The sequence below is a fragment of the Colobus angolensis genome, unplaced genomic scaffold, assembly GCF_000951035.1.
Source record: "Colobus angolensis palliatus isolate OR3802 unplaced genomic scaffold, Cang.pa_1.0 Scaffold73, whole genome shotgun sequence".
Taxonomy (NCBI): domain Eukaryota; kingdom Metazoa; phylum Chordata; class Mammalia; order Primates; family Cercopithecidae; genus Colobus; species Colobus angolensis.
The window spans coordinates 10966240-10978774 of NW_012121043.1; the positions used below are offsets into that span (position 1 = coordinate 10966240).

The window sequence follows — 12535 nt, forward strand, 5'->3', positions numbered from 1 at the left end:
GGAGCTTCCTATAACACTACACATATACGCATATATATGTATATATTAAGCATGTCGTTATACTGTATTATTTTATTTTAAACCCTGTTCTTCTTTGGCCTAACCTCATACCTTCTGTTTCTTTGAATCCTCTCTAACTTACTATTCTGCTTGTAACTTATTAATTAATTTATCTTGTTTTGTGTCATATTAAAATAGAAAATGTAAGATGTTCATTTCTGTCATGACCTACTCTAGAGAGTATTATAATATTGTAAGAAGTAGTAACTTCTTCAATTTATTCAATTTATAGTTTGGTTACTACAATATTGTTTCTAAAATTCAGTTGGGAAGAAGTTTTAATATTGAATTACTATAACCTGAAGTGGGTTTTTGTAGCACATATCCTTTGCCAGTGAGTTTAAAGTTACAGTTGGCCATAATTTGGAAAGCATTATTTAAGGGATAAATGGAAATAGCATATAAATGAAATACTTTCTTTATATTCAGGTTAGCTATTTTATTTTATAAGAAGCTAGCAAGATAAATTCAGTTGACAAATCCTTATTTATAATAATGGAACCCTTATTTCCATTTTTGTCATACAAAATTGTTCTCAATTAGTATATTTCCCCAAGTATATACTTTATTCCCTTTATTATATTAACGTTCTTTATGCGTTTTTCTCTCATTCCTCACCATTATGATATTCTTGGCATAAATATTACAGCAGACCACATAGTCAATTCTGATATGTCTTACTGTGTTAATACTACTTCAAAAATTTGCAAAGGGAATGTTAAATAAAAATTTTAATGAAAAAATTATATGTAATATCCAGTGGTATATTACAGTGAGAAGGAACATCTTGCATTTCTGTACCTTACTAGAAGCAAAGGAAATCATAAAGGAATTTAGTCTTCCTCTGAAGAATTTGAGGGCAAGAGGAGAAATAGAACCCCACTTTCTTAGTTTGTTTTGTGGTGCTATAACAGAATACCACAGATGGAGTAATTTATAATAAACAGAAATTTATTGACTTATGGTTCTGGAGACTAAGAAGTCTGAGATTGAGGTCCCAGCATCTGGAAAGGAACTTCTTGGTTAGTCATCCCATTGTGGGAGGGCAAGGCCAGGGTGAGAGAGAAGCAAAAGGAAGCCAAACTCATCCTTTTATTAGGAGCTTACTTCTGCAATATGAAACCCACACCCTTGGTGACACCAATCCTGCAGATGAAGCCATAACCTTCATGGCCTAATTACCTCTTAAAGGTTCCATCTCTTGGTAGTGTTATAATGACAATCAACTTAAAACATAAGCTTGGCGGGGACATTCAAACCATAACACATAGCTTCCTCTATTCTGCTTCAGAGTAAATCTAGCTTTGATAATGGGAGAGGTAACTTAGTAGCATAGCTGTATCCATTTTTTGTTGCTCTAATAACTTCAGCATTATGTAGTCAATTAAAAACTGCCATTATCTTTAAGTGACATAGATAAATCCATAGCCTAAGAAAGGACAAATTTACTGAGTTTAAATTGGAATACAGATTCTGCAAATTATCCTGGCTAATATGTGCTCAGAAATCTGCTAGGCTAGCCTTTCAAATGTTACAGCCTATAGCACACCGTCACAAGAAAACATATATTTTCAGTTGACTGGTTTAAATATATTTTCATACACAAAATTTCTGACTATTTAACAAGCAATGCGCATATCTATACAAGCAACTTTTCAGAATCAAAATATTTCTCTGTTTTGTAAGGGTTATATTTTACACACAGAAAATCACTAATGTTATAATCGTTTATACCTTATATGTTTGAGGATGAAAATAACTTGCAATATTTCTAAGTTAGGATAAATCATACAGATTTAATAGAAAGAACCACATTCATCCAATCAAAATTTTAGAAATCAATATGATTCTAAAAGATAGTAATTAACATAATATTTATGTTCATTCTTATATGTACAACATTTGGCTTTATTACATAGGTTTTATTTTAATGATGGAATAGGTAATGTTATGAAGGAGTTTATTTCATAAGAAAATAGCAATAACCCACTACTAATGGATTAAACATGGAGCTGGAAGTCAAGGATTTCTAATTCATGTTCTGAGTCTGCCTCTCATTATGCTTATGGCCAGGAAAAAGTCAATTAATACCCCTATGCCTCAGATTTCATATTTACAAAATGGAAATAAAGATATCAATGTTTTTGGCGGGTTGTAAAAATTAGGTATAAATAGACCTAAAGATGAATAACTCTAAGTTAGTATAAAAATTACTTGAGCAAGCATTAAGGAAATATTTGGCAAATAATACAACATAGAATCAGAAAATGATAGCATGGGAATTATGTACAAACTAAATAAAATAATTGTTCTTTCATATATAAATAGACAATATATAAGCAACCAATCAAAAATGTTAGAATGTTAAAATCTTTCAGAGAGAATGTAAAATGATAGCATTGAAATTTTTACCTACTTTGACTTCAGATTCTAACTGTACATTTTACATATCTGTATCTATGACATGGTTTCTCATTCCAAGCAAAGATTTATAACTTATAACTATGGAAAATTGCAATAGAATTCAGTTTAAAGTGCTAATTTCTTTCTTTATTAGTAATCTAAATATTGTTCAGTAAGAAAAGATAAAAAAGAAATATATATATATATAAACATATAATTTCATTTTTGGGACACAAATATTCTCTCATATGTTTATATTTGTATATTATTATGTAAGTATAGAGAAATACAGAATAGAATAAGATGCACACTGGTCTGTTTCAAGTTTTGCCTATTTGGGAGAGTGAGGGAATGAGGTATTTGGACAGAGGCAGGGAAAACAGAGGGAGGTAGCTAGTATAGATAAATATGGATGAATGGATGGATCCTAAATAGCTTTAGTCTGTGTCTTTACTAGTTGTCTGCCCAAAAGCAGATCCAGAGACAAGTATTTGTATGCAAATGATTAAGCAAACTCCCAGGGGAACCGGCAAAAGAATGGGGCCATCAATACTGTGAAGGAAGGTGTCAATCAAACTGAGTGACAATGAAGGAAGCTCTGGATTCTAAATTACATCTCAGAGTTCATCTTATGAAAACAAAGAATTTGGGCTTCTCTACTCTGGCTTTAGTCAGTTATTGGCTACAGCCTTTGGTGTAAGTACATATATGGTGTGCAAAAAAAATTCATAGGCACTTCTGGTTCTCTGCAGTGGCTCCAGTAGCCCAAGTTTAGGTTCTAAAGAAGGCTACAGGTACAAGCTCTTAAACACAAAACACATAAGCTGGCAAATGGAAACAGGAACATGTAAAAGTGATCCAAGTTGATTTGCTGGAGCACTGACTATTAAAAAAGATAGCTAAATTATTGAAGAACTACTGGAGAATTAATGCTCGGCTCATTGTACTATTTATATACTCTTCAGTCTTTAATATTGGTGCCATGTTGTTAAAAAATTGCATTTCATTTCAATCAGTTATTCTGTATTGCTATACACATAATTGATCCACAAAATATCCATTTTTATGCAGTTCTTTGAGGAATTCATGCTGTTTAAAGTTTTTATTTCAAATGCATTTTTCTGTAAATCAGGAAATAAGTTAACCTGCTTGGAATCTGAAGTGTCTACAAATACCTGAAGTTAAACAACATACTATTGTTATCAGTGATCTTTGCTCAGAGAGTGTGATATATTAGAAAAAAAGCACTGGTCTGAGTATTCAAATCGAGTTTGGCTCAGATCTCAACTTTTATAGTTCTGCTTTCTCACCTGTAAAATAAGGACCTAGAAAGATCTAGATCTAGGTAATCTTTTACAGTTCTAGCTATTGTCAAATGCTAATGTTTGTGTATGTACTGTTATATATAGATATATAATGTTATCCCATCCCTCAGATAACTATGGTTTTTCATTGAAATCTACTGAAATTACACACACACACACACACACACACACACTCTTTAAAATACCTCACCGTAGAGAGCGGTATTCTTAACATCATAATTATATGTAGAAATTAAGACCCTGGCATTATTCTCTTTCTCTCTGTGTGTGTGATGTGTCTGAGTGTGTCTGTGGTATGTGTGTGTGTCTGCATGTTTGTTTATTAAGAGTGATATGTGAGAAAGAAAACATATTGCTTTGTGGGTTATAATTAGTTAGATATTCCTTAGTCAGTTAATTACATTCCCTAATTTTTAAGTCACTTTTCTTTTTCATACTCAGTCTTTCATTTTCCTTTAACTCAAGTGAATACAACTTGACTATGAAAAGGCACTTTAAAATAATAAGGGAAGTCAAGATAAGTTACAAAACTTTTTATTTTATTTTATTTTTACTTACTAATAATGCTTTTCTCCAATAGGCTCTCCAGTAGTGCCCATTCTTATAATGAGGGAACTGAGATATCATCTGCTCCCAACTTCTCAGTCTTCCCCTTCGAAACAGTCCAAACCCTCTTCTATTCATATTGAAGAGCAAGCATACCCTTTGCTGTGTTCGTTTTGTGATGCTATACCGTAATATCTGAGACTGGGTAATTTACAAGAAACAGAAATTTATTTCTCACAGTTCTAGAGGCTGGGAAGATCAAGGTGCCAGTAGGTTTGGTGTCTGGTAAGCGCCCCCTCCTCATTTCCAAGATGGCTCCTTGAATGCCATATCCTCCGCAGGGGAGAAATGCTATTCCTCACCCAACAGAAGAGGAGAAGGGCAAAGAGAGGGGAAGGGGAGGGCCATACTTGCCTTTTCATAAAGCACCAATCCCACCCAAGAGGGCGTAGCCTTCATGGCCTAATGATCTCTTAAGGGTTCCACCTATTAATACTGTTACAATGACAATTAAATTTCAAAATGAGGCCAGGCATGGTGGCTCATGCCTGTAATCCTAGCACTTTGGGAGGACATTCCAGTCATAGCACCCTTCTCTTATCTGTGTTCCCTTCTGTCCTTAACCTTTGTGTTCACATTCTTATTTTTCCTCCTGTGCCCTATTTTCCTTTCTCCTCCCTACTTTTCCCTCTTTCCTTCCCTTTTTTTCTCTGCCCAAGCAAGGCACACTTCCTTCTCTTGCTTCTTTGTTATTTCATTATTCTCTCAGTCCGTTTGGGCTACTATGATAAAAACTAATAAACTACGTGGCTTATAAACAATAGACAATTATTTGCCATAGTTTTGAAACCAGGAAGTTCAAGACCAAGGCGCCAGAAGCTTTGGCATCGGGTGAGCGCCTATTCAGGTTCATACACAGTGGCTTTCTCACTGTGTCCTCACATGGCAGAGGGGAAGGGAGTTCTCTGGGGTCTCTTTTATAAGGGCAGTAATCCCATTCATGAGGGCTCTACCCCCAATCACCTAATCACCTCCCAAAGACCTCACCTCCAAATACCATGACCTTGGAAGTGATTATTTCAACATATGAATTTTGGAAGGACATAAACATTCAGACTCTAACAGTTATATTTACCAAGATTAGTCTTAATCAGGGTTATTTATTTGTGGATCTGGACTCCCCCTAGTAGTTTACGAGTCCCTGAAGAAAAGAGGTGATTTCAACTCTCAATCCTTGCCTAACACAGCTATTTCCTTTCAATAACATTCTAGCTGAATTAGTAAAATTCTCTCTTTGTTCAGAACTCATTCCCAGGAAATTAAGATACCATGCAGCCACTGTAAAATTACTTCTAACAACTTTTTTTAAAGGCAGAAAAAAAGAAAGAAAGCCAGCAAGACTTTCTGTTTCTACCTGTTCATAAGAAAGACCTATATACATATGTCTATCAGCTGAGAGACCATTCTGTTAAGGACAAGAATGTAAGCTCATGAGGGCAAGGATTTATTTTGTTCACTTTCCTATCCTTAGTGCTCAGAGAGGCACGTAGATGGTAATTAATAGATACCGACTGTTGACCGATTATATGCCAGGTAATCTTTTAAGTTTTTTGCAAGGACTAACTGATTTACTTCTAACAACAAATGTTTGAGGAAAATAGTGTTATTCTTCCCATTTTACAGATGAAGAAACTAAGGCACAAGAAGGTTAAGTATCTTTACCAAAATCACACAGCCAGTAAGTGGGTGTTAAAGCTGGCCATCCTACCTTACATCACAGTGGCTGTCTCAGAAAGTCAGTGCTTTCTGCTGATGCTGATTTTCTAGGTTCCCTGAGGCCAAACACTTCATTACTCTCTCATGCCAATTTTGCATCTGCAAAATGGCAGGAATGAAACATACCTATCTCACCAGGGTGTTGTACAGCTCCACTAATTATCAACTGGTAACTCATTTTGCAAACATGAATCCCCTCATAACAGTTCATTATTCTCACATCCACTATTTTAAGACACTGTGACTGTTAAAGTCTTTTTTTCCCAAAGTATTCTTGTTAATTTTTATCACAGTCAGCAGTTTTTAGATTTTAAGAAGACTCATCACGAAAAAGGTAGCATTTCTTATATCCAGATGGCCAATAATTATTTATATGAAACGATGAATTAATATAACCTGCACGTGTTTCACCTAGTTCACAGATTATAGAAAAAACATCTTTGCTTTTTAATTAAAAATAAATAATTTTGTGACACTGAGGACAGTGTATTATTAAAACTGTAAGGACATTTGTGGAAAGCTTTTCATTATGGGAAATACCTTTATCAATCAGGGAAGATTTAAAGTGGCCTCTTTTAAAAGAAGGTTGAAATCTTGGTGTCTTTTCTGAAAGTCGCATACTCCTCAATATCATGCTCTGCAGAGTAAGTCTTTTTTCTTCCTCCCTAATCCTCTTATTCTACTTTCTCGGTATAGTTTTTCCACAGATAACAACCTAATAATTATCCCTCATTTATCTCAAGATAGATAATCAGTAACATGCATCTTTGTATAAAAATATGTAAAGCAATTATTGTAACAATAATCAACATAAGAAAGAAAAATAATCCTTCCTTCTTATATGCTACTCAATATACATTCCTCATGTTCTTTTGTTGTATTTCCTTTACTTAAGTGTTTACCCAAGGGAGGAAGAGAATTTTATCTTTACTTCCAGGAAAGCTACTCTTACCTCCATCCATTATTTAGGTACAGACACACATCTTTGTTCTCTGCCTGTTCCTTCCCCCATGACTATCTAATTCATACATTTTGTAAATATTAATGTAAACTATCATATAAAGTTAAATGTGGTTATTATACAAGGAACTAAGAAAAGGAAAGTGTATATGGATCGCATGGGGATCTTGCTGAAATGCAGATTGTAATACATTTGATTGGGCAGATGAGTGGTGTTAGAGGTGGTAACATGAGATTTTGGATTCCTAGCAAACTCCTAGGTGATGCCAGCATTGCTCTGAGCTGTCAGTCTCTAGAAGACCTACTTCTCCTTCACCTCGTTTAATCGAGTGTTGATAAAGGGGAAAATAATCTCAATACTCTCAACGTAGACGTGAACTTACATGCTCTGTCTCTAAAACTGGCTTGCATCTCTGTAGATTTTACGTGATTTGTAGATGTTTTTGATCTGTAGATGTTACATGACATCAGAACCGCAAGTATTAATCTGAAGCAAAATGCAGCGAATAAAGGCCCAAGTCCATTTTGGATACAATTCAGTGTTTATAATGGAATCAGCAAGTTCCTAAACTGGTAACTAATGTTTTTATGGGTTTTTTTTTTTTTCCATAATTATTTGTTGCAGTGTCCACCACAGAGAAATTAGATGGGAGCATTCGGTACTAATTAAAACAGCATTACCTGAAGGAAAATGGACAGCAAAGGAATTTACTGATACAAACACTCATTATAAAGGTTTTATATCCAATTTCCATGTTGTTCAGCAAACATCACATTCTCTGTGGAAGCTGGTCTGGCTTAGTAAGCCCAGGGAGGATCATAGTGCCTACAGCAGAGATTCTCGTGGTAGCAAGACTCTGACTGGGGCCAATACAGCATCCACAGCAGCATCTGTATGGTATACCCTTATCAAATAGGAAGAAATTAAAAATACATTGACACCAACACTGCAGAGTCTGCAAATACATGACAATTACAAATAACTGCTAACTATACCTCTAAAGTGTCTCCTGTTTTATAAAAGTTATTCTATCTTTGGTTTGGTCTGAAGAATGGATTTGTTTAAAATTATAGAAGCTGAATTTAGTGTATTAAAGATTTGTACATCTAAGAAAGGAAAAAATAGTTGGCAAAACTAAGGACTCTGAATAAACTTCATTTAAACTTTTGAATATGCTATAGGGGAAAAGAAACATCTTTCTTTTCTATCTCTAGGCTCATAACTGAGGTCCTTATAAAAACCGATTAAGAAGAGACAAGCCTACAAATTTATTTAATATAAGCTTCACATAGGCCAGGAGCCTTCAGATATAGAAGCCCAAAGAAATAGAGAAACCTATGTATTTTTATGCTTAGGTTTGAACAAAAGTGGACAGTTGTACAGAAGTGTGATTAAACAAAGGGATATGATCCAATGGTAATAAAATCGGGGAGAGTCGCTTACCAAAACCTACTGTTCAGATTATTTTTTATATATTTGTGTCTTTATTGATAAGGATGTTCTTTCCTCTGGGCATAGGGGCAGCACCTCTCGAATGAGGGGCTCTTGACCTGATTCAGAGGAGGAGGGCAGGGGAAAGTCAAAGAGTGATCTTTCTACTTTTGCTCTTTGCTCAAATTCCAAGGTGCCATATTTGGGGATAGCATGTTTTGAACCCCATCAATATCTAAATTGATAGACTGAAATAAAGGTTATGACTATCAAAAGTTTATGTTCTGGTTACAAGAAAACAAAACCCTCTTTACTACTGTTCAGAGGGCTGGAATTCTTTTCATGAGATGGAATCATATTGTAGAATTTCAGTCCCAGCCTGATCTTGTGTACAACTAGGTAAGGCTACATAATTAATCCCACTTCTGCTAAATTGCCATATTTCAGTCAGTTCCAAGTTACACCTTTTAATTCAGTTTCAAATTCTAACCTCATATTCAGTTGCTTCCATGTTCCTAGTCATATATATCTGAATTTGCTTCCTCACCACTTTTCCTGAATTCCATGTCTTTATCTCTTTTTCGATGAGGTTAGAATAAATAATCTAAGTTGTTTTCCAGTTCTGAGCGTCCATGACTGCAGAAGCTTATTTTCATTTTGTTATGCTGTGCTATGCAAGGTGATAGAAAAAAATCAAAGAAGACTAAAGAATGAATGAGACATTTGATGTTTTCAGTGAAAATATGATATGTGTATATATAAATTTAAAACGATAGAGAAGTACATAAAAAGATAAGGATGAAACAGTAATTCAATTTCTTCAGCAATCTGGAAATCTACATATACTATCAAGTTTTGCATTTGTAAGAAAAGAGAAAAAATATAAAGCTATTTTAAGTGATTATTTACTTCTAAAAAATGTCCACTTTCTCTTAAAGAATCTGTACTGTTTGGAGGAAAGAAAATAATACAATGTGGGATATACTTGGGGAGTGCAGAGGTTATGTTATCTGCAAGATTAAATTGTCAGAGATCACAATGTGCCCTTTAAGCATTTGGGCTAATACCTACCAAGAATCAGTGTAGCTTGGGATTATTAGTATTTTTTTTTTTTTTTAGAAAATGTCTTCTGGGGAGGAACAAGGACATAAATTCAAAATTCCTCTAAATTTCTGCTCTAGTTTGGTGAAAATCAAAGAAACAAAACTCACAGACACCATTTTTTAAAAATGTAACATTGCCATGAATTCACAGTGCAGGCAGCCTTCAAAAAACTACTCCTCCAGCAATGAAAAATGTAAATATAATGTTGCTACTTTTGAAAGCCTGTAACCAAAAGGTGACTGAAGCAGGTCTCAACTGATAGGGGTTTATTTTGCCAAGGTTGAGGATGCACTTAGGGAAAAAAATACAGCCATAGGAGCATCTGTGACCTGAGTTTTTCCCAAAGAGGGTTTTGGGAACCTAAATATTTACAGGGGAAAGAACAAGCAGGAGGGAGAAAAGGGGAAAGAGGGTAGGTAGTGAGGCAGATTGTTACATTCCTATGAGGCTGTCATTAGCCCCAATAAATCTACATTTTGTGTGACAACAGGGCGTAAAGGAAAAAGTCAATTATATATAGTCTTGCTTAGTAAATCTACATTTTACATAAGATAAACTAAGCATGTGAAGAGGGTGCAACAGAAATGAGGCTGTGCTACAAGGTTGTGAAATTACAGTTCTCTGTCTGGGAACTAAAGGAAAGCAGTTTTTGCATGGCTCAGTTCCCAAGCTTTACCTTCCCTTTGGCATGGTGAGTTTGGGGTCCTGAGATTATTTTTTCTTTCACAAGTCAAAAGTGCAAGGCAGGCACCTAATTTACCATCCCAAGATGATGAAGGACTAAATACCTAAAGATAAATCTTACTAGTTTTTAAATATAAATTTCAAGATAAGAGCTGCAACTAGATTATGTTATCTAATCCTTAGCAAATTTTTCTTTGATAACTAGCTTTACCAAAGAGTTGACTGAGTCGTATTCCCTGGAGACAAATGCAAGATTTGTTCATTTCAGATGCAATTAAAAATGCTACCATATTTGTGCCTATTCCTTACACAATCACTATTTGGGGCTACAAGTACAAACAGATTTACCAAATCATACATTTACTTTTTTACTTCTGATACTCTACTGCTACTCCCTTCAATCTGAAAATCTTAATAAGAAAATCTACATATTGAACAAAGATGCATTTATTTCTTCCAAGGATTTTGAAACCTATGAAAAAATGTGAAGTTTATATTAAGAAATTTCCTAAAAATGGTGAGGTAGCTTTTTACCGAGTAGCATTGTTTGACTCCATTTATCTTCAGGAACCATAGTAGGGGAAACATATACCATACAGAGGGTAAGGCAGAGTAGCAACTTACCTTAGTAGCTATCAGAAATTTAGTCGGGTTTCCTTATAGAGATATTCTCCTCCAAGAAGTGCTTCTGTAAAAAGTGTATGTATATATGTGCGTGTGTGTGTGTGTGTGTGTATGTCTAAACTGGGCCTTTTAAAGCACAATTATTATTAGGCTCTATAGCTTTCAGAATATTATTTTATAAAGAAAATGCAATCTTTTAACAGGAATTTTCCTTAAGAAACATGTGAGCGGCTCTGTTTTCCTGCTAATTTGACTTGATTTGCAGATTTTTACTACCAGAGGGAAAGTCTAATTTCCAAGATTGTAGTATATTCAGCATTAGGAAGTGTGCCCTCTTGGATATAAAGGGAACTCATGTTTATTTTAGGGCCAGGATCTGATTTTCTTGAATAAACCGGAAATATAATAAAAAATGAGTTGGATGATAAAATGTTTGCACATTTGTAATCCTTGAAACAAATTTTTGGTCTTGAATGTATAGAACAAAATCTTAATACTTCAAATGTATTATGAAAAAGACAAAAATAATACTAATACTTACTGAGTGCATTTCATTGATGTTGACTCATATTAACACGAGCTAATTAGCTGCTAACCAATTGAGTAACACTGACCTACTTCATCATTACCAGTTAGATTTTAGCCACCTGTCAATTTAATAAGAAACTCTAATAAAAATATAGTTTAATATTGATAGAACACTAAAAGTGGATAGACCATTGCAATTTCATTTTTCTTTTTCTCATTTAATATTTGATGGCTCTTTAATGGATTCACATTGACATTTTTGAAGTAAGGTATCTGTTAAATAAGAACAAAAATGTACTATAATTTAAAATCATAAACTGGTTTAAATCAAATTGAACTGCCTAGTTCTATTATCAGCTCTGTCTCTAACTAGTTGTAGACCTTGAACAAATCTTTAAACTTCTCTTTGCTTCAACTTCTGCTTATTTTTATGCTCCTTTTCAGCTACTGGAGAATCAAAGTAAGTAATTCTCTAGTCATCGTGGATTTTGACAGACCTATGTTAGAATTCAGGCTTTGACACTAATTAGCTGTGTGACCAAGCCTTCTATGGGTCTCACAGGCCAACCCTAGGATAATATGAGAGGAGACTCTGTAATGGTGTGAATAACAGAAGGTGGGTACTATTGAGGTCAATCGTGAGGACTGACCACCGTATCAGGCAGTTTGGCAGCATCTGTGGTGCTTTAGTTTGACTTCAACAGAAATGTATCCGGGAAGAAATGAGATATACCTATTTAGAAATGCCCACGGGTTTTAAACAATGCTCTAGACAGTTCATTGATATGACAATTTCCTTTTTTAGAATTTCCCTGCAAGACTGGACTGTGCTGTCCAAAATTCACCATATTAACGTTAACTTTATACACACAACAGATCTTTTTTATTTCCACATAATTGGGTCATATCATTTAAATAGCCAATGTAGGATTTTTCTGTCTCTAAAGTAAAATAAGAAACGTAATTAATTTCTCAAGTAAGCAACTTTATGGGAGTATACACCCCCATTATAAAAGATAAACAGAACAACTTATCCCTTTGGCTTCATATTCAGCTCTAAGAATTTATATTGTTTTGACACTCATAACACCTT

General features: G+C 34.4%; 1 protein-coding gene across 1 annotated transcript in view; it reads left to right on the plus strand.

The window, feature by feature from the left end:
* EPHA6 (EPH receptor A6) overlaps positions 1-12535 on the plus strand; it is a 952571-nt gene that overhangs the window by 589441 nt on the left and 350595 nt on the right. The gene's annotated exons all lie outside the window — the stretch shown is intronic.